The following is a 20575-nucleotide window of genomic DNA, read 5'->3' as shown; positions in this document are numbered from 1 at the left end:
TGTAAAGCTCCTAAAATGCCTGGCATATAACCATCGCAAGAACTTGAGCTGTTACTGATTCGGCTGTAACGCGGGGACTCTTCCAGTGAAAGAGGTAACTATACCCCTCAGAACAGCACCACGTCCTCACACACACTGTGGCATGTAGTCATTCTAACTGTGACCATTGTATCTCCAATGAAAGTTTAAAATTTTCTGGTTTTTACTCATGGCAAACACCCAGGAAAATTATTTAGAACAAAAGATAGATTATCCTTAATGTCACCACTCAGAAGCAATTTAACTTTTGGTATATATCCTCCAAGGCTCTTCTCTTTTTCGTTGGATACACACACACACACACACACACATATTTTTTAAATGCAAATAAAATCGCTGTTACATAGCCCTTAAAGCTGTGTCATGAACATCTTCTGACATCAACAGACATATTTGCATCACTATTTTAATCAACTGCAGTCCCGCTGGAAAGATGGATCTTAAGCTAGTTTGTTATCCGTAGATACTCGATTGACTTCCAAATTTCCTTTTCTATAAAAATGCTTTGGTTTTAAAGGCACCAACTTCACTATTTGGCCTAGAGTTTTCCATGGATGTGTCATGGGAAAGTATGCATTATTTCCATATTCACTATGAAATCTAATCACCTTTTATAAACCCAGCTAGGAAGACCGAATAGAAACTCCCTCATGGGACAATCTTGCTGGCCAGCTTAATTTAGAGTCCATTCAATGTAATTACATTTAACTATACTCAATTTAGTTGTATTTTTTAACGTCTGCCATGTCAGGACACCACGCGGATTCCTGCTGGGAACCAAGAGGAGTAAGACGCAATCCCTACTTTCAAGGAGGCCAAGACAGGAACACAGGTGTCGGTAATCAGCACATAGGCCAGAAGAGTCATGGGATCCCAGAGTAGGGAGAGAACATATCTGTTTGCTGTGACCAAGTAAGAATAGATGTCAGCTGCATGTCACTAGTGTTGTGCACAAGCAAGATTCCCGAGACAGAGTCATAACCCATGTGTTAGTTTTGTCTCCTTGTGCCCTTTTGAGTGTACTCAGTAGAAGGAGGTTCTAAATGAAATTTTAGAAACAGGACCTTGGGAGGACTTAGGTGGGCTTTCTTAGAAGAAATGCGTAAACCAAGACCCACCGATTGAGTAAAAGTTGGGCAGATGGAGGGGAGTGGGGTCTGGGGCAGGAGGAGGGAAGAGAAGTGTATTCCAGGTGTAGCGTAGAGGTGAGGAGATGAGAAATAGCCTGATCTCTTAGAGGGATTCAAAGATCAGTATAGTTGCGTGGGAGGGAAGCGGGGGGGAGCTGTGCAGGGCTCTTGTGGGAAGGATCTTCTCTGAATACCCCACATTTTAGCTTAAGGCCTCATACAAAGTGGGCAGTAAGTAAATATTGTTGAAAATGAAGTCTGAAAATCATATGAGTTTTTGGTTCCTTAACAAATTTCCCTTCTCATAATTCAGAACCACCATGTATCAACTTCCCATTCTCTTCACTGGAAAATTTGAGGGCTATCTCCAAATGGTTCTTGGATTATAAGGCAGAGGGAGGAAAACATTTGCATCCTTGGAGCAGAGGCTCTGATGGAGTTTGTTGGTAAGCAAGTTTTCTCAGGTAGTGATGACTGAAGGTGAGTGAAGTATTGAAGCCTCAGGGACAAGAATTATCATGCAGATAGGGTGAATACACTGGACACCTTCAAAGCACAAGCCCATTTCAAAGGTGGTTTTCTTAAGAAAAAAAATGGTGATCCATAGTATCTTTCAGGAAATCAACTCTTGAAATTATAATTTATGCTGCTTTTTACTTTTGTCTTCTTTCAGTGAATTAGACTATAACTGAGCTTCTTTCTCGATTTGCATTTCTCCTTAATTATTCTGAGCTAAGTTCTACCCTACAGAGCTCCAGAAAATGGATAAACTATGCATCTGAGTGTTGAACAGCAGCAGCAGACACCTACACACCAAACCCTGGCTGTGTGGGACGCTGCCATTTTCCCCAAGTCATTTCAGGTCAGAAACACCTCTGCTCCCAAAGAATAGCTTTGAGGGGCCCCCACACAAGGTCTTTGTATGCACCATATAATATGACAATCAAGGAGCAATATACTGTTCTGCCCCCTCCCAAGAATAAGTGTGGGGCTACTTTTTGCCCTTATGGGCATAACAGGGATTCTGCAATTATTCAGCCTCACGGGAAACCCTGTGAATTACCTTTAGGGGGCTTGAAGTCAAAATCAGAACACGATTTTACTTTATTCCCATCCAATTAGCCAAGCTCTCTTTTGAAAAAAACATTAATACATATGATTATGGAACTTTTGGAAACTGTAGAAAATTATGATGACAGGGAAAAAAAAGTATTCGCATTTCTGCAGACTTAGACTCCCATTGGTATGCTCTTTGGCTTCAGGCCCCTTGCCTTCTTGCCTTCCCCTAATGCAGATATAATGTGTAGAAGTGTCACAGGCCACTTGCCATCTTTAGGATAAAATCCGCATGCTGAGTATCCAGAAGCCTGGATTCTTTCTCAACGACATTGATGAGAAACCATTCTGGCTCTCTACTGCTTACCTCTGAACCTTTTGTTCCTTGAGTTAAATAAACCTCTATCCTTTTAAATCATTAAAATAGCTTTCTTTTGAGGTATCACACACATTCAGAAAAGTGCATCACAAGTTTATAGCATGATAAATGTTTTTCAAACCTGATATATGTATAGACATGTCATATATGTATATCAAGAAAAAGAACATTATCATAAGCGACTCCCAGTTACTCCCACTTCTTTAAGTAACCTGTATCTGAAAGTAACCATAGATTAGTTTTTCCTGGTTTTGAAATGTATGTGAATGGAATCACACTGTATATGTTTTCTTTGCTTCTGGCTTCTTCGGCTCAACATTATATTTGTGAGATTTATCCATACTGTTGTATGCTCATTCACTTCACTGTATAGTGATATAGTTTATGAATATACCATAATTTGTTTCTTCATTCTGCTACTGATGGACATTTGAGTTGTTTCCAAATTGGGGCTATCACAAATAATACTACTGTGAGTATCCCTGTACATCTCTTTTAGTGAGTATGTACACACTTTCTGTTGGAGAAATACCTAGGAAAAGAATTGCTAGCCGCGAATGTGCATGCTCAGCTTCAGTAGATACTGCCAAAGTGTTTCCAAAGTATAAAGTTACTTCTGGAATAAAAAGTTCCAGTTTATACTCGAACCAGCACTCTACGACAGTTCCAGTTGCTTCATATCCTTGCTGTCACTTGGTATTGTCTATTTCATTTTAACCATTCTGATGCGCGCATAATCGTACCACATTGTGGTTTACATTTGCATTTTCCTGATGGTTTTAAAAGTTGAACACCTTCATATATATTTAATGGCCATTTGGATATCTTTTTTTTTTTTTAAGTTTCTGTTCCAGTCTTATACCCATTTTTCTACTGTGTTGTCTCTTTTTTTCTTTTTGTAGGATTTCTATATATATTCTGAATATGGGGTTTTTGTTGGATATATATTTTGCAAGCATCCTCTCTCCATTTTGTAGCTTAATTTTTCAATCTTTTAACGATATTTTTTGATAAATAGAAGTTTTTTATTTTAGTAGAATTCAATTTTTTTTTTCTTTATGGTTAGTTTTTGTGCTCAACTTAAAGAAGCTTTGCCTACTCTATGGTCATGGAGATATTTTCATGTTTCTCTTTAAAAGTTTTATTGTTTTATTTTAGCTTTCATAGTTAGGTTTTATATATATATATGTGTGTGTGTGTGTGCACAGATCTACACACATAGAACAGATATATATAGATATAGATATATATAAAATATATATATAATTAATTTATTGTGTATAGTATGAGGTAGGGCTCAAAATGCAGTTTTTCCCTCATGGAAATAAAAATTGATTTAGCCCCAATTATTAAAGATCACCCCAGGGTGCCTGGGTGGTGCAGTTTGTTGAGTCTCTGACTCTTGGTTTCGGCTCTGGTTGTGATCTCAGGATCGTGATATTGAGCCCTGAGATGGGCTCCGCGCTTAGCGTGGAGTCTGCTTCAGATTCTCTCTCCCTCTCCCTCTGCCCCTCCCCTCCATGCCCTCTCTCTTGCTCTCTCTCACGCTCTCTCTAAAATAAATAAATAAATCTTTAAAAAAATCACCCTTTCCCCAATGAACTGCAATGTCACCTTCATCACAATGCTTAAGCCATCTCAAATTGGCTTTTGTTGTTACTAGCAGTCAGAGAATCACATCTGGTGTGTGTGCATGTGTATGACTGTGTATACCCATGAATTTTCCTTCGTATCCTTAAATATTTATTAAAAATATAGTATTTAATATGTGTTAAATAGTCCATGTTAGTGATATACCATCATCTGCTTAATCACTACTCTGAGGCTGGACATTTGTTTCCAACTTTTGGTTATTATAAATGATTCTAAAATGAATGTCTTTGTCCATAAATATTTGCACATATATTTCTTTATTTTCTTTAAGTGAGCTCCTAGAAATAGAATTATGGGTAAAAATGTACAAATTTTTCAAGACTTTAAACACAACCTGAAGAAACATGTGGAGAGTGGGCTTTTAAAGTACCATAGTTCTGCAGTTGAGAAGCCAATAATACCACTTTTAAAATAAAATATATTTATTTAGCTTTTTTTTCCTAATAAATTTCATTGATTTTTTTTTTTAACTATTTACTTTCCTAATGACAGTAGAACTCAGCAGATTGGAACTTACTTGACATGAATGTGAGATTGGCTATCTGGCTATTAAAAATTTCAACATAATAGCCTGCCTATTTATTTCTTGTACTTGAAACCAGGAAGGCAAACAATGGGGGCAGGTACTTCTTATATTCAACACATTATTCCTGCGCATGGATTCCTTTTTTCCTTGATTTTGCTATTGCCATTTGTTCTTTTGTAAGCTATAGACGATCCAAGAATGGAATGAAAAGAATGTTTTGGAGGAATGTTGGACTTGCTTGGTGGGGGGTAGGGGGGTGATGGTAGCAGGGAACTGCTCCTAAATACTCTATCCCCAATTCTTCATGTATTGTTTTCATAGCCAATGAAGGAGAAGAGAGATCAAGAAAAGGAGAAGCAGAGTTGGGGAGGTGGAATTTTCACTCTATAAAGGGCTAATTTAAAGATTTAACTCAGAAAGACTGCAGAGTACTTGGAGCTGCCTCTCCCAAGCCAAAGCAGACTGAGCCAGAGGTGCCCCCTGGGCTCAGCCATCTGCTGGGTTTCAGGGAACAGACCCTTCCGAGGTGGAGATGGGGGTCCTCAGTTGCTATGGCTCTGAAGAATAAATCCCGCCTTCGTAAAGGTAAGCAAAGTCAAAACTATACCCTGTAAAGTGTAGAAAAAGGGTCTTTGTGAGTAGATCTGAAATGCTGCAAAGGGGGGGCTAGTGCCTCTGCCACAGTGGCAGTCCCGTGGGTCACGGGTGCAGGTCGCCCACTGCCTCCCACGCTGGCCCGGGGGAAATCTGCCCGGGGCCAAAGGAAGGGCCCCTGTATGGTTTGTGCTGGATCTAAAACCACAGTGCTTGGGCAGTAATTGTAAGTATCTGGGAGGAACTTGTTCTCTCGGGTGAGAGAAGAAGGAGATAGGGCAGCCAGAGAGCTCCTGGACGAGCATGGAGGTTGGTGTACTTTTCCCAGGTGGTTCCTCCCCCGCTGCTGAGCATCTTGGAAAGCACCTGGGCCCGGAGGGGTCGGACCCCTGGGAGGACCAGAGGAGAAGGATGCTTTGGGGAGGAGCTCCCCAGGGGAACTTCATGAGTTCTGGCAGTCCAAACTGCCACCAGACTTCAGCAGTCTTTGGATAAACATTTCCATTTTCATGTTTTTGAACTTACTCTTGTTGCTGCCGCTGTCGTTTGCTTCTTTTCTTCCCAAAGTTCCTGTTGAAAATCTCTGATTATTGTCTTAGCTTTTGAAAAAATTTGGAGGAAAAAATGCCTCAGACTGTTGCGGGTTGAATTATGTCTCATGAAAAGATATGGAGAAGTCCCAAGTCTGGTACGTATGAACAAGACCTTATTTGGGAATAGGGTCTTTGCAGATGTTATCAACTGGGATAGGGTGGGTCCTAAATCCAATGAGGGGTGTCCTCATAAAGAGAGAGAGAGATTTGGAGACCCAGATACACTCACGGGAACGAAGCTTACGTGAAGGTGCAGGCAGAGTTTGGGGAGGTGCATCTATAAGTCAAGGAATGCCAAGGATTCCTGGCAGCCTCAGAAGAGGCCAGGAGAAACACTCACCTAGGAGGGAGCATAGCCCTACGGACACCTTGATTTTGGACCTCTGCCTCCAGAACTGTGAGAGAATAAATTTCTGTTGTTTTTAGTCATCCAGGGACTCTGCTATAGCAGCCCCAGGGCATTCACGCACAGGCTGTGGGACTCAGAGCCCCCCCGGTGTGGTAAGTGTCCCAGCTGGAGACCTGAGCAGATATGTGGATGGAGTGAAGATAGAGCTGCACTTCGCTGCAGAATGGCCACGTATGGGGATTCAGAGGCACTAAGGCCTTGCAAGTCATATTACATAGATCTAGCTGGACCGGCATTTTTCTTTTAATGTGGTAAAAAAAAACCCACATAACATGAATTTTAGATTTTTTAAGTGTACAGTTTAGTAATGTTAAGTATCTTCCCATCACTGTGGGACTTGAACAGATTTTTAGGACTGGAAGATATACTTTTTAAAAGTGTTTGTCATACAATTATTCTTACCCTTCACTCCCTAACTACTGAGTACAAGCCTGAGTCTTAGTGATGATTCTCTCTCTTAAGGGAACAAAGTTTACAATGAGTCCAGCTGGTTAATTGAGGTTTTGGATTTTGAAATGACAGTGAGGTCATCTTTTAGCAACTAAGCTTAAAGCTAATGTCATGCTTCATTTGATAGTGTATGTTAAATTGGCTTTGGTCAATCAATGCTAGGTTTAAAAAGTAAGACAGAATGTGTGGGATGTTCTCGCTCCATTATGATAAATGTTGTGGCTACTCAAGGCTATTGCTGTGATTTGGAATTCACTCAGTCTGGCATGGTGCCCCCCACTCTCCAGAATGAGGGGAAGCTGACAGTCGGATGAAGAAAGGCTTTGTGGAGGAAGTGTCATTAGAGCTGACCTTCAGGGACGAGTCCAGTGCTATTGCGGGCACTCCTGGGTAAGTTATTACAGAAACTACAGAGGAGATCACTGGATCGCAGGTGAAAAGCACATGTGGGCATCCCTGAGGAAGCCAGTAGGGAAGCTGCCCCAAAGCCAAGAGTCTTCCAGCCTTTTCTGAGGTTAATCCCAGTCTGTGTATAGAGCCTCATAAACCAAGACAGGTGTGGCGGGGGGGGGGGTTAGAGGGGGTTCCTCTCAGTCCCCTGGCTTTAGTCTGGGGTGTACCGGCTCAGGTCGAAGAAGCAGCACCTACCAACTTCTTCCCAACTGCTTGAACCAGCTGAGCCAATTGCATTGAGTTCTTGACACCGAGGCTTCTCAAACAGGAACCTGTTGGAAGTAAGGACCACAGACAGAACACTCCTCTCTTCTACCTTCCCCTCTGGTAGGACATTTTCGTAGATGGTGCTCATCTCGTGGCTGTGGCTCTGATGAGTGGGATAGTGATTACCTGTCTAGGTTGTGTCACTTGCCCCAGGGAGGGGCGAAGACTTAGTCAGTTAAAGCCTCTTCTCATTACGCAGAACACACCCACCCTATTGGCCCAGCTCTACTGCTTTTGACGTCAGGGATGTAGATGAGGGCTGATTGGTCCCATTTAAAATAGAATGAAGAAGGGCACCTGGGTGGCTCAGTTGGTTAGGCGACTGCCTTTGGCTCAGGTCATGATCCTGGAGTCCCAGGATCGAGTTCCACATCAGGCTCCCTGCTCAGGAGGGAGTCTGCTTCTCCCTCTGACCCTCCTCCCACTCATGCTCTCTGTCTCTCATTCTCTCTCACACAAATAAATAAAATCTTAAAAAAAAAAAAATAGAATGAAGAAAAGTCCCCATTTATTTAGTCAGGATAGTGTTTCAACAACAAAACCCTGGAAAGCTCCATAGATCCAAAGTTTATTTCTTGCATTGCTATATGTCCATTGTGGGTGGGCTGTGGTTCTGTCCCATCTTATCCCTTGTTTGGGTGCCAGGCTGATGAAGCAGCGGGCACTAATTGGAACCTTGCTCTTTATCTCATGGTAGGGAGCTGCTTGGTGAACCACCCATTAGCCCTTAAAACTTCTGCCTGGAGGTGATCCAAGGCTCTTCTGCTCCAATTCCATTGGCCAAAGTCAGTCATATGGCCAAGTTTGCTGTCAGGGGGGTAGGGACAGGATAATCCTCTCCCTGGGAGCAGCATGGAATATTTGTGAAAAATAATACAATATTTCACACTTGGTCACCAAGGGAGGTATTCCTCAATTGCATTGTAAAATTGCCTTAACTGATACATACTGATGGGCTTTTTAGTTGCCAACCTATAAAACAGTGGGAGAATCTCCGTGGTAAGCACCAATGTCAAGGTGATTGGTGAAGGTACTTCAGGTTGCATGAGCTGCTGAGCAATAACAGATTCAAAGTGTAGTATGCGATTTAAGTTGGAGCAATGGAGTGGAAGGCAAGGAGCTTGAGTGTGGTGGGCCTTAGGCACTAAGGGTTTAGAATTATTCTTTAGGCAGTGAAGTTTCATGGACAACTTTAGAATGTTGGGATGCACAGTCTTCCTGCCAAGATCCCTGAGGGCATTATGAAGGATGAATTGACGGCTGGCTACCAGTTAGAAACTATCACTAGGAGAGTAATGATGAAGTCCTGATTTTAGAGTTCCTTTGGGAAAAAAGGAGATAGGGGTGGTTAAAACCCAGAATTTGATTTCAGTTTCAGACAGATTTAAGTTCAAGGTCTGCCTTTGAAATATCACAGCCACCTGATTCTGGGGACATTCCTCTGCCTCTCTAAACCTTGGTTTCCTCCATGTAAGATAGAGATGATAATAGTATCACCTTCCATGGTTTGCTGTGGGAACTAAATGAAGTAACATATGTAAAGTGTTTAGCAAAACCCGATACACCTAGAAAGCCCTTATGTGTGGAAAAACAGAGACACTAGAGATTTAGAATCAATAGGATTTGGTGATTATATGTGAAAAGTGAAGATGTGGGAGGATTTGAAGAGAGTACCAAGGTTCCCCGGCAGGAGAATGGTAATACCACTCATCTATTTAGGAGCTGGCGATAGTTGGGGGAGAACAAACAGAATCTGAGATCTCAGGGAGACATCCAAGGAGAAGGGTCCCCAGCAGGTGCTTAGAAATCTGAGCTAGGCTCAGGAGACAGGACTTGTACAATGAGTCATTTGCCGATTGTGTGGACAGATGACTCCTGGGGTCTCTGCTGCAGAAAATACTTAGCTGTCTACATTCGAGCACACTGCATACCCCTAAGAGCTGAGGAAAAAGACTATTTTCCAAGCTGAAGATCCTGGACACTCACACTCACACCTGAAGGGCTTCTTAAAACCCAGAGTTTCTGATTCAGTAGGTCAAGGGTGTTCAGCTGGGGATGGAACCCTTTCCTCACTTCCTCCGAGTGCTCTGCTCTTGTGCCACCTCTGCCTTAACAGAGTCTTCAAGAAGACCTGGAAAATGCTGAGCCCACAAATGGGAGTGATTGCCTTAACACCATTGATCCTCGCGTCTACAACAAGATTTAGGGAAATGGCCTTTTGAGAATACACAGCAGATTGCTAGGAGATCAGCAGCAATTCAACATGACAAGTGTGGCATATGTTTTGATTTGTAACATCCTTGGGTTGTAATTCATGGAGTAAGTCTTTAGCCTATGAACCTCATGCAAGAGATATCATCTGCCCTGATGAACTGAAAAGTCACAGAACTACGATAAATGCCTCTTGCGTGCAGATCTTTGTCTCACTCGATATTCTCCCTTTGGCAGCAAGCTCTGTCACAGAGGGTCTCTTCCCTCATGTGTTAGTGGGGAGGAGGGGTTGGGCTGGAAGAAGTGACATTCCTAAGCTCCCCTTAATAATAAAGAATGCACAAATTCATGTCCCTGGAGTATTTATAGTTTTTGCCTGGATGTAAAGCATTCTCTTAGTTTACTAACAACTATGTAAACTACAGTAATCCTTTCATTTTCCAAAGGACCATCTAGTAGAAGCTTCTAAAATTTTTTGGCAGTATAATTGACATACAGTAAACTGCACATACTCAGAGTGTACAGTGTGATGAGTTTTGACATATATTCACATCCATAAAACCATCACCCCACTTAATATAGTGACCATATTCATTACCCTAAAAGTATCCTTGTTCCCCTTTATAATTCCACCCCACTCCCTGCATGACCCTATCCCCAAGCAACCACTGATCTGTCTTCTATCACTACAGGTTGGTTTGCATTTTCTAGAATTTTATATAAGTGGAATCATATAATATATACTTTTTTTTTTTTTTTTTTTGGTCTGGTTCTTTCACTCAGCCTGAGCATTTTGAGATTCATCCATGATCTTTTATGTATCAATGGTTCATTCCTGTTTCTTGCTGAGTAGTATTTCTTTGTATGGATATATTCTATGTCCGTATTTCTTTGTATGGATATATTTATTTGTTGATGGGAATTTAGGTTGTTTCTAGTTGGGGACTATTACAAATACAGCTGCTATGAACATTCACATACAAATTTATGTATACACAGATGCTTTCATTTCTCTTGGGCAAATACCTAGGAGTGAAATATTTGGATCATGTGATAGATGTATGTTTAAAGTTTTAAAGGATCTGCCAAAATTTCTAAAGTAGTTGAACTATTTAAGATTCCTACCAGTGATGTACGAGAGTTCAATTTTTCCACTTTCTAGCCCATATTTAGCTTGGTTAGTGTTTTTCATTTTAGCCATTCTAGTGGATATATAGAGGTATCTCATTGTGGTTTTAATTTGCATTTCCTTGATGATTAATGGTATTGATTTTTTTCATGTACTATTTCCTATGAAAATGTCTTGAAGTGTCCATTTTTAAATTGAATTGTTTGACTTTTCATTATTGAGTTGTAACAGGTTTTTAAAAACATATTCCAAATACAAGGCTTTTGTCCAACATATGTTTTCCAATCTGTAGCTGGGCCCTTTCATTTCATAACAGTATCTTTTGAAAAGCAAACATTTTATTTTGATGAAGTCCAGTTTATTGGTTTTTTTCTTTCATAGTTCGTATTTGTGTTTCATTTAATTATCCAACATTACTAAGATGTTTATGCTTTCTTCTAGAAATCTTATAGTTTTAGTTCTTATGTTGAAATCTATGATGCATTCTGAGTTAACTTATGTATATGGTATGAGGTAAGGGTCAAGATTCATTTTTTTTACATAGAGCTAACCAATTGTTTTGGCACCATTTGTAAAAACAATTATCCTTTCCTCATTGAGATGCCTTGGCCTCTTTGTTAAAAATCAGTGGATCATATATGTGTGAATTCTCTGTTCTGTTCCATTGACCCATGTCTGCCTTTATGCCAATACCACATCATCATAATTACTTTTACTTTATATGTATTTCTATCTTACTTAGTTACTTTATAATGTTTTAATAATTAGTTTCTCTAATTATTTTTTTTGACATAAAGCCAACCAAAATCTTTTAGTTGTACAAACTTTAATCAAATCCCCATATAGCCAATGTCTCTCTAAACTGAGAAGTCTTGATTTTTCTCTTTTTTTTTCTATCCAGAAACTCAAAAACAATTATTTTGGCGAGTTTTCTTTATCCCATTGCTTCCATTCCTAATGTGCTTCCTTTCCACCACGTCCCCGCGCCCCCCCCCCCCCATGGCACATGAGTAGGTACCATAATGAGTAGCTGCTCTTCCCCTACTGTCATTACCACTATTGCTGCTATTGTTGTCATCATTATCGCACACACACACTTACTTTGGTTTCCAACATCCTTCCTACAGATGCAAAACCATTCACTCTAGTTTTGAGCCCAACAATTGAACCAGGTTAATTTCTTTAATAAACCTACATGACTCCTAGGTTCCCTATTGGCTATTCTAGTGAATGTACTGAGGTATCTCATTGTAGTTATAATTTGCATTTTCCTATGATTAATGGTGTTGTACACTTACTGGAATGTAAGAGAAAATGCAGATATTATTAATTTATAATATAACTTAAATTCTCTCTCCCTAAATACATAACTGAGTACTTTTTTACCCCACCAATTCTTTTTTCAGGATCTTGCCCTTTCACCTATCTTTGAGAGATTGTTCTGTGGTGCGCCCAGATCAGATTATCATTTAATAGCTGAAAAGCCTTCTGAAAAATGGACATTTCATGAGTATTTCTTAGGCTACATTTAATTGTTAAAATTTTAAATAAGAGTTGTCTTACAGTGATCCCTACCTAGAAAGCCCACTGTGGTTTCTTTTCCATTGAGAGGTGAATTTTCTTGTGGCTATCTTTTGTTTTCTGTCTTATGCCAGTGTTCTATTCATGACAAAATCTTCCAATCCCAACCCAATCCCTAAAAATACAGTTTTTAAGAGTGGGGTGTGTTTGTGTGTCAGAAGTTTGAGAAAATGCAGATTATAAACTCAGCAACATCAGGCTTACATTCCTGCTTCTCTTGCTTGATGAAACCAGTCAGATTTCTGTTCAAGTTTCAGCAAATTCCACTCTAAGTGATGATATGACTTTAAGTAGGGGAAACTCCTTTCGGCTCTCTTACAGCATTCTGGAGGAAAAGGAAGGGAGGATGACAGGCAAAGTTGTTAAATGTTAAATCAAAAGCTGAAAAGTCATTGAATGCAAAATAATTCAAACTCCAAATGAGAAGAGAGTTCAGGAGGGACTTCTCACAATGAGGGGGAAAAAATGTCAAACCAGCAGTAATTGAGGGAAAAGTCAAATGGAGGATGGAAGTCTCCTTTCTCACAAGAAAGGGCTACTCTGTCTTTGTTGCCTCCTCCACTTTTCCTTTTTTAAGTTTGGGATGAGGAAGGTGACAAACTCTAGAGAACATAGGTGGAGGGAGAGCAGAGGAAACTGCTGGCTGAGCAGGAACTGCAGGGGCGGAGGGGGAGGGGCCCCACTTTGTGCTTAAAAGGATCTGAGAAGGGGGTGAAAAGCTGCCAGCAGCCAGAATGTGAATTAAGGAAGGTGACCTTACAGAAATAGAAAAAATGACCTCTCTCTGAAATCTAGAGGAAAAAGATGAGGATGTTAACTAGGTAGGAGAAGAAAATCATCACATATTGGAGTATGAAAAGACCTTAGAGGTCATGGAAACCAACCCTTACATTTTACAGATAGGCCAATAGTTGAGAAGAATGAGCCATCAGACTAAATTGGTCCACCACAATATAAGATGTTTGCATTTGAACTAATAAAAAATAATGTCTTCCAATATCAAAGGAATCATGTACTCTCAGGAGATACACTCTTTTTCTCTTACGGCTTTTCGTCACGCTTAGCATCATCATAGCCCTTTTGAGAAACACCAGATTAACTGACTTGCCTAGTTTATGTCATGGGATTATTTTAAATTTTGCTTTTAAATATTTGGAAAGAATTATCATCATCATATTTGGTGCTTAATGAATAGTTCTATACATTTTGATCCTTCTAATAAATAGGTATGCCATTGGAACAGGGTTGCCATAGAGTTCAGTGCTATATACCCGCTGTCCAAGTGGGTTGGGGCCAAGGAAGACAATGGGCTTCATTCCCACCACCTCATACATTTCCTGGGCCTAACTTTGGCTGCAAGAACAGCTTTTCATAGGTCTTCCTGCCTCCTCTCTTGCCCCCTTCCAAACCATCTTCTGCACCAGCCCTCAGAATGACTTCCCTAAAATACAAGTCCAAGTGGTATCACTTACTTGATAAGTACTTTTGGTAGCAACTCAATGACCATAGGTTAGATTCTAAACTCCTTAACCTCTAGGTCCTCCCTGCCCTCTCCCCCTATATATGCCCTCTCCCCTCCTAACACTGTCCATTCAAGCTTTAGAGATCCTGTGTTACTCATCAGACCAGCTTCAGATGGCTGTTTCTTTGCTAGCTATTCTCTTCTGCCTAGGATGTCCTTCTCTCCTTCCTCCTCTACCTACTGTCTACTCATCCCTCAAGGCTCAAAGCAACACTTCCCTTGCACTCTCAGTTAACTCTCCTTCTAATAGTGTTTCACTCCTTCCTGGACACATTTATCATAACACCTAGAACATCTTCTTGCACTTATTTTTATACACAAAAGAAATCAGTGGTTTTCAAACTTGAAAGCACATAGTGTCTATAAGAACCCTCCAAGGAGTGTCTTTAAAAGGCAGAAATTTCTTGGCCTTACCCCTAGAGATTCTGTTTCTGATTCTGATTCAGTAGGTCTAACATCAGAGGGGTTCATGGAAATCTCCGAGCCTAAGGAGAGCCTACTCTAAATCAGGTAAGTCTTCACCTGTTTGTAGCGCCATTTTTCCAAGGGCAGAAGACAGTGCTGGTGTCTTCCATCTGCTACTCCCTGATCACTGACTCACAAGAGTATCAGCTTGAGAGATCCCAACACTCCCTTCCTCCCCTCCCACTCTCTTGGGGGTAAAATATGCAAAACTCATTTATATTCCCACAAGTAGGTGAGAATCACATTCTGGGCCATCACCATTCAATAATGGGAGCTTTGTGCGAAATAGTGACAGGTGAAAGGAATGATTTCATTTTTCACTTTGACAATTGGGTGAAGCAGATTCCTGGCAGTTCTGCAAAGGTTTTATGCCCACATAGTTACCCAAGGGATCTGCTTAGCAACCAAGAGATGCTGCAAGGGGAAGAAAAGCAGATTCTTCTCTCAGTAGCATCTTGTAACTGAGATGCTGCCACAAAAGAGGGGAAAAGAGGACAGCTCTGACCTAGGGTTCTCGCTTGTTCTATGGTCTCCAGAAAGGCCTGTCCTGAGTGCCCTGGTCCCTCTCCCCTCCCCAGAGCCCACGCAGAGCTCACTGTGAGGGGAGCATCATTCCCCAGGGGGCTTGGCTCTGCTTGGCTAGATTTCTTCTTTGTGCAACTATTTTTTCTGCCTATAAAATTCAACCTATTTGTTGGAGGTTTGTTTTTGAGAGGATCCAATTTAGTACCCCTCTTCCATGCCTGGGTTTTGAACTGAGAAGTAAAGCAAAAAAAAAAGTAAGCATTTGACAAATCAAATGGGACCAGTTTATGGATAGAGTTGATATTGGAGGATGGATGGGGTTTGTATCTGCAGACAAATGGGTTTCCTAATGCTGAATCCTAGAACCGAATTGAACCCCACAAATGACAGCCCTCCCATCTCCTGCCCAGGAGCTGTGCTCTGGACTGGAAGGTGGGCTCCCTGGAGGAAGATGAATGGCAGGGGCTGGTAAGTCCAGTCTCTTCTCAACCCACCAATCTGATGACTCCTAGAAACCACAGTGGTACTCACCTTCACGTGGCAGGACACATCAGACACAGGTCCAGGTGTTCCCCCAACCCAATTATGGTTACTGTTAAAGACTGGGAAAGTACAGGAAAACACCTAAAGAATGAAATGCAAATTGTCAGTGATCCCAGAGATACGCTATATATATATTTTTTATTCTAAGGCACATATTTCTCACCTTCTAATGTTTCTTAAATTGGGATGTATCTTACAATTGATATGTCTTTAATGTGGTATTATTATTTTTTTCTGAAAGATTTTTGTTAAACCTCTGGTGCCTCTTTCAGTTGTCAGTATCTTAGAAATGAGGAAATGTGGTAATTTTCAATTGTTTCAGAAAATAGGGATTATTCTCGAGCATTTTTCCATATCAATAGATAGTGAAAACCTGATGTACAATGACTGCAAAGTATTCCATCATCTGAGTGAATGAGACTGCATTTAACTCATCTCTAGCCCTTGGCATTTAAGTTCTGTTTTTCTGTTTGTTTTGGTTTTTAGCATTATAGATAATGTGGTGATAAACTTCCTTGTACCTAAGTCTTTGCTCCAAATATGATTTTTCCCCCTTAAGAATTGGACCTTGTAAGAAGTGTTGGTTTCATGTGACCGTATTGTTCCTCAGAAAAGTAACCCAGTGGAGCATCCCACTAATAGCATCTGAGGGTGCCCATCTTGGCACAGGCCTAGCACTGAATTATAAGGTAGGGTACCTTCTGAATTTGAGGATCGTCTGTCCTTAATGTCTCTCCTGCCACTCTTTGTCAACCCTCCCACCCTCCCTTCCAGTCCAGTCCATTCTGCTGGGAGAGCAAGAATAAGCACAGAGGACAAAGCTCAACATTGCCACAAACCTTTGCTGCCAAACCCAACATAGTATCCTGATTGGTTAGGCTCCCTGATGGAGGACAGAATCACCCCTAAATGGCCTAGAGCCACAGCAGGCAAGGGAACGTCCACAGCTCCTTTCCCCTCTGTCCATGTTCAGCTCCCAGTGGCAAGATGGCACGATGGCAGAGCAGTGCCCAGGAAGCTGGGTGGCTGAGCCTTTGTCCTGATGCCTAGAGCATGCTGGTTGAGGTTCCTCCCTGCACCTCCTTCTCTTCTCTCTCTACCCCAGTGCTCAGGATTGAAGGAACCTTGAGCTTCCTCTGGAGGCCAGGAAGCGTCACTGATGGGGATGCCATGCTTCACCTTGGTCTCCATGTAGCCATCCCAGAGGCAGCAAGGGAAGGCTTTGGCTTGGGTTCGATGCCATGCAACACATTTTAATCAGCATCTGCCGCGTGAAAAGCAGTATTAAGTGCTGTAGGAAAGACAAGGTTTTATTTCTGTCGAGAGCTTTTTATGGCACCAGTTCCATGGATCTCCACCCCACTCCAATCCATCTGCTTGCTCCTTGGGTATACGCAGGAGACTTTTCCGGAAAGGAACAGCATGTGCTCATTCCTCAGAACCACAGACAGAAGCAGATTGGACTGTGGCAAATGCAAACCTGGCATGTTTACTGGAAAAAAAGTTCTTGGTTCCCCCAAGAATAATCAACCAAAACAAAGTCGATTCTCTTGACATTCCTCAGCGAGATGATGTCTATGCAGGTTAAGTAGAGAATTCTAGGGCCTAAATATGCCCCAGTCACACTGTATTCTTTGCTGTTACTCCACTGAGGTACAGATTCTCTTATTTGATACTCAAAATTAACTGGGGGCTTTGGGTGAAGCTTTTAGGGTAGAATTTGGTTGGGCTTTTCCTGGTAAGATGACTCATCAGATCTGGTACACCAAGCGCCTCCAAGCTACAACAGTTTATGTTCAAATGGTTTCTAGAATTAAGGGGGCTTCTAGGATTTCTGAGCCAGGTAAGCTGCATTAGGGTAGAGCTCCCTAGTAACAGAGCCAAAGGAACCTTCTCAAGGGGCACTACCAGGGACGGTGGGTGTGGACAGACAGAAGAGCAATTTGAACAGCCAGTCTCTCATTCAGGAAAGGTGTAAGAAGATAAAAACAGGTGGGAGTGCAGAGTGCTGGATTATGTAATAGTGGGACACACCAATCTTGGGGAAGACAGTGCCCATCGGCATTCCTCCAAAGGGACTTGAAGGAGATTTGGAGGCAAGGTGGGTAGTGTTGTCATCTCATCAGGCCAGTAGGGCTCTGAGGTTTGATCCAGGAGTCCTGGGCACTCTGATCTCAGAATGGCATCCTGTTCCCCTGGCAGAGCAGAGAAGAAGGGGGAAGCTTGGAGAAGCTTCGATGCACAGATCTCAGCCAGGTCCCAAAGATCCTTGGAGCATGGGAGGGCAAAAATGGAGCCCCACAGGGTCATTTTTCCTGAGGCTCCATCTATGCAATGAGATTTACTGCCTGGGGACAGGATGGGGATTAACTCTTGGATCTGTCCAGCCCGTTGAGGAGAGGGTCTTTGTCAAACAACGCTTCACTGGGTTGTGTCTCACCAAGAGAATAGGGAGGAGCCCGTAGGGTCAGCAGGAGGGAAGGGGACCTCCAACCTGTCTGTGGGCGGGGGGCAGAATCTCTCCACTATGAACACTCCTGGGGCTACAGCTTCTGCTGACCATTTGAAAAACAAATCATGGAAGATAAAAAATACATAAGAAGAACAGAAAGTTAATAAAAAAGATTTAATTTCAATAATAAAAGAAGATGAGAAGATTAAGATGGGCTTAAAAACCAGACATCTTAAACACAAAAAGGCATTTCAAAATAAGTTTTAAAATAAGCAACTTTGTTTGACATTTCAATAAAAATAAAGGAGGAAAAAAATAACTAAAGTAAATTAGGTTTAAAAATAAAATTTGAAATAAAATTTAAGAAATTTTGTATCTGGGAAGTTGGGAGAAAAATTACAATTCCAGTAAAAGAATATTAAGTTTTTGTGTTTTTTTTTTTAAAGAGAAGCTACAGCTAGATGAGATTTAAAATCAGAGAAATGGCTGAACTCCAGGAAGAGATTAAAAACATAAAAGACGAAGCTATACATGATCAAAATAAAACCCCAAAGCCATGAGGTGAGAAGCTAAAAACCTGTTAGTAAATGAAGCTAACAGCTAACAGTGACACAGGATTTGTAAACACTATCAAATAAAAGGGAAAAATGTGTAGGATAAAGTGAAAATGGAGAGTTTTTATGTCTGGAGTCAGGTGTAAGTCAAAGGAGATGGGGAGGAAACAGAGCAGGCAATAAGTTCCTGTGGACACAGGTTCTGGGGGCTGCTCCAGCTTCTCCCGGGCAGTGGCCTCCACCTCAAGGGGTGACATTTATTTTTGGGGGGGTGAAGAGCCAGGTGGCAGAAAGTCAAGAGCTCCTCTTACCCCTTGTCCTAGACATCGCCCCTATAGACTCCTGGCTTGGTCTGACCCTCGTGGTATTTCTTCTTGCTCCTTAGTTCACTGTACCTATATGAGAGGCCCCGAGGAAAGGAATTTTCCAGAGCCACTGCAGCCCTGGGGCAGAAGAAACAGCCCTAGATCCTGCTGTGCCACCCCCCCCCCCATTTTCACAGGAAAAGGAGAGGACATGAAAAGAGGTAAAGAGAAAAATCAAATATAGATTGAGGGTAAAATGTCTAGAACTGTAAATTGTTCACTAATACCTCCTTTTGATGTCTCCTGCATCAGAACATAAATACCAGTGGCAGGAAGTTTATCTTCTGCAGAGTTGCTAAAACTACCCCATATGTAATTATATATTCGTACTGTATTGGCTCAAAATTGTGCGGAATAAAGTGTAACCTAAAGAGAAGCCAAAAATAGTTACTTGATTTCCTTTGCCAAATTTCCTTGAAAAATGTAACTGCATGAGAGTTTAAAATTAGGTGATCAGCTAACAAGTATTTGTTGAGTCTCCTGTGTTTGGGGAGCTGTTAGCCCCCCTGGAAGGAAAGAGGACAGCCTTCCTGGTCTCGCTGTCCACCGGAAGGGCACAGGGCCCAGTCCAGGCTCGTTTTCATTGCTGTGACCTACTTTTCATCAGTGTGATAGCCAAAAAAAAAAAAAAAAAATCTATTTGGGGCATGCTTGCTCTCCCAGGGTCTTTCTTGGTCCACTACTAAGACATCCAGGTGTTTTCTTCTCTTCAAAAAATCTGTTGTTCCTGTGAGTAGGCATTTTACAAAGCGCTGCGCTCATTTGCTTCCTTAACTGACCTTCTCCTGCCTCACATGTTGCTGTAGACCTGACTACACTGCCCCGGCAGCAGCAGGTAGAATCCTCTGCGAAGAACTTGGGTCACATTTGCAAGTTAATTTCATGTGTCCGCTTATCACTGTGTTACCTGGTTCCTCTAAGCCTCACTGCCCCTCAGTAACAGAGACGTCGTATGAAACATAGTAACACAATACTAACAGAGAGTTAATACTAACTCTCTTCCTTCTCAATAAAAATGCCCCTCACGCGGGTCAGCTCTTGGAAGGCCCTCCCACCACTCAATCAGACAGGCTCCTGAATGCTGGGTCCCACCCTAGTCTCCAAATGCTCGAAGCACAAAAGGAACCCATGACCATTGGCAAGGCCTTTGTCCACCCCGGACCTTCATTCCTTCATCTGTAAAATGTGACCTGCCCTTTCGGTGTCAGTCATGAGTAGCAAATGACATCATTGATGACTGAGCACTTTATAAAAGCCCTATAACAGTACTGCGCCGGAGAAAACCAGGAGTCGATTGCTTTGTTTTCTTTAAGACCAGAGGGGGAGACTTGTGGGAAAGGTTGGTTTTCTTTCCCTAATTCAATCTGGCTGGTCTTGTTTAGTCTTTTTAAATAACAGATTAACTCTATATGAATTATTTATATATTTTACTCGTGTTTTGCCAAGAGACTTTAAAATGTCACGGATATTGGGGTTGGGAGTATGATGGTGGGTTGAACAGGTAGGCAAGCATTAGGGGCAAAAGAGAAGAAAACAAGAGTCTTCTCTCATAAAATACAGGACCTATATGGGACATACTGGATATGTGCAAGTTAATTAGCTCACTGGTTTGCGAAGCGAAGCCACAACAGGGACTAACTCTGAGACTGGCAGAGCCGAGAACCAGAACCACCACTTCT

This window comes from Halichoerus grypus, chromosome 2, assembly GCF_964656455.1.
Source record: "Halichoerus grypus chromosome 2, mHalGry1.hap1.1, whole genome shotgun sequence".
Lineage (NCBI taxonomy): Eukaryota > Metazoa > Chordata > Mammalia > Carnivora > Phocidae > Halichoerus > Halichoerus grypus.
Note: the sequence above shows the minus strand (reverse complement) of the source record.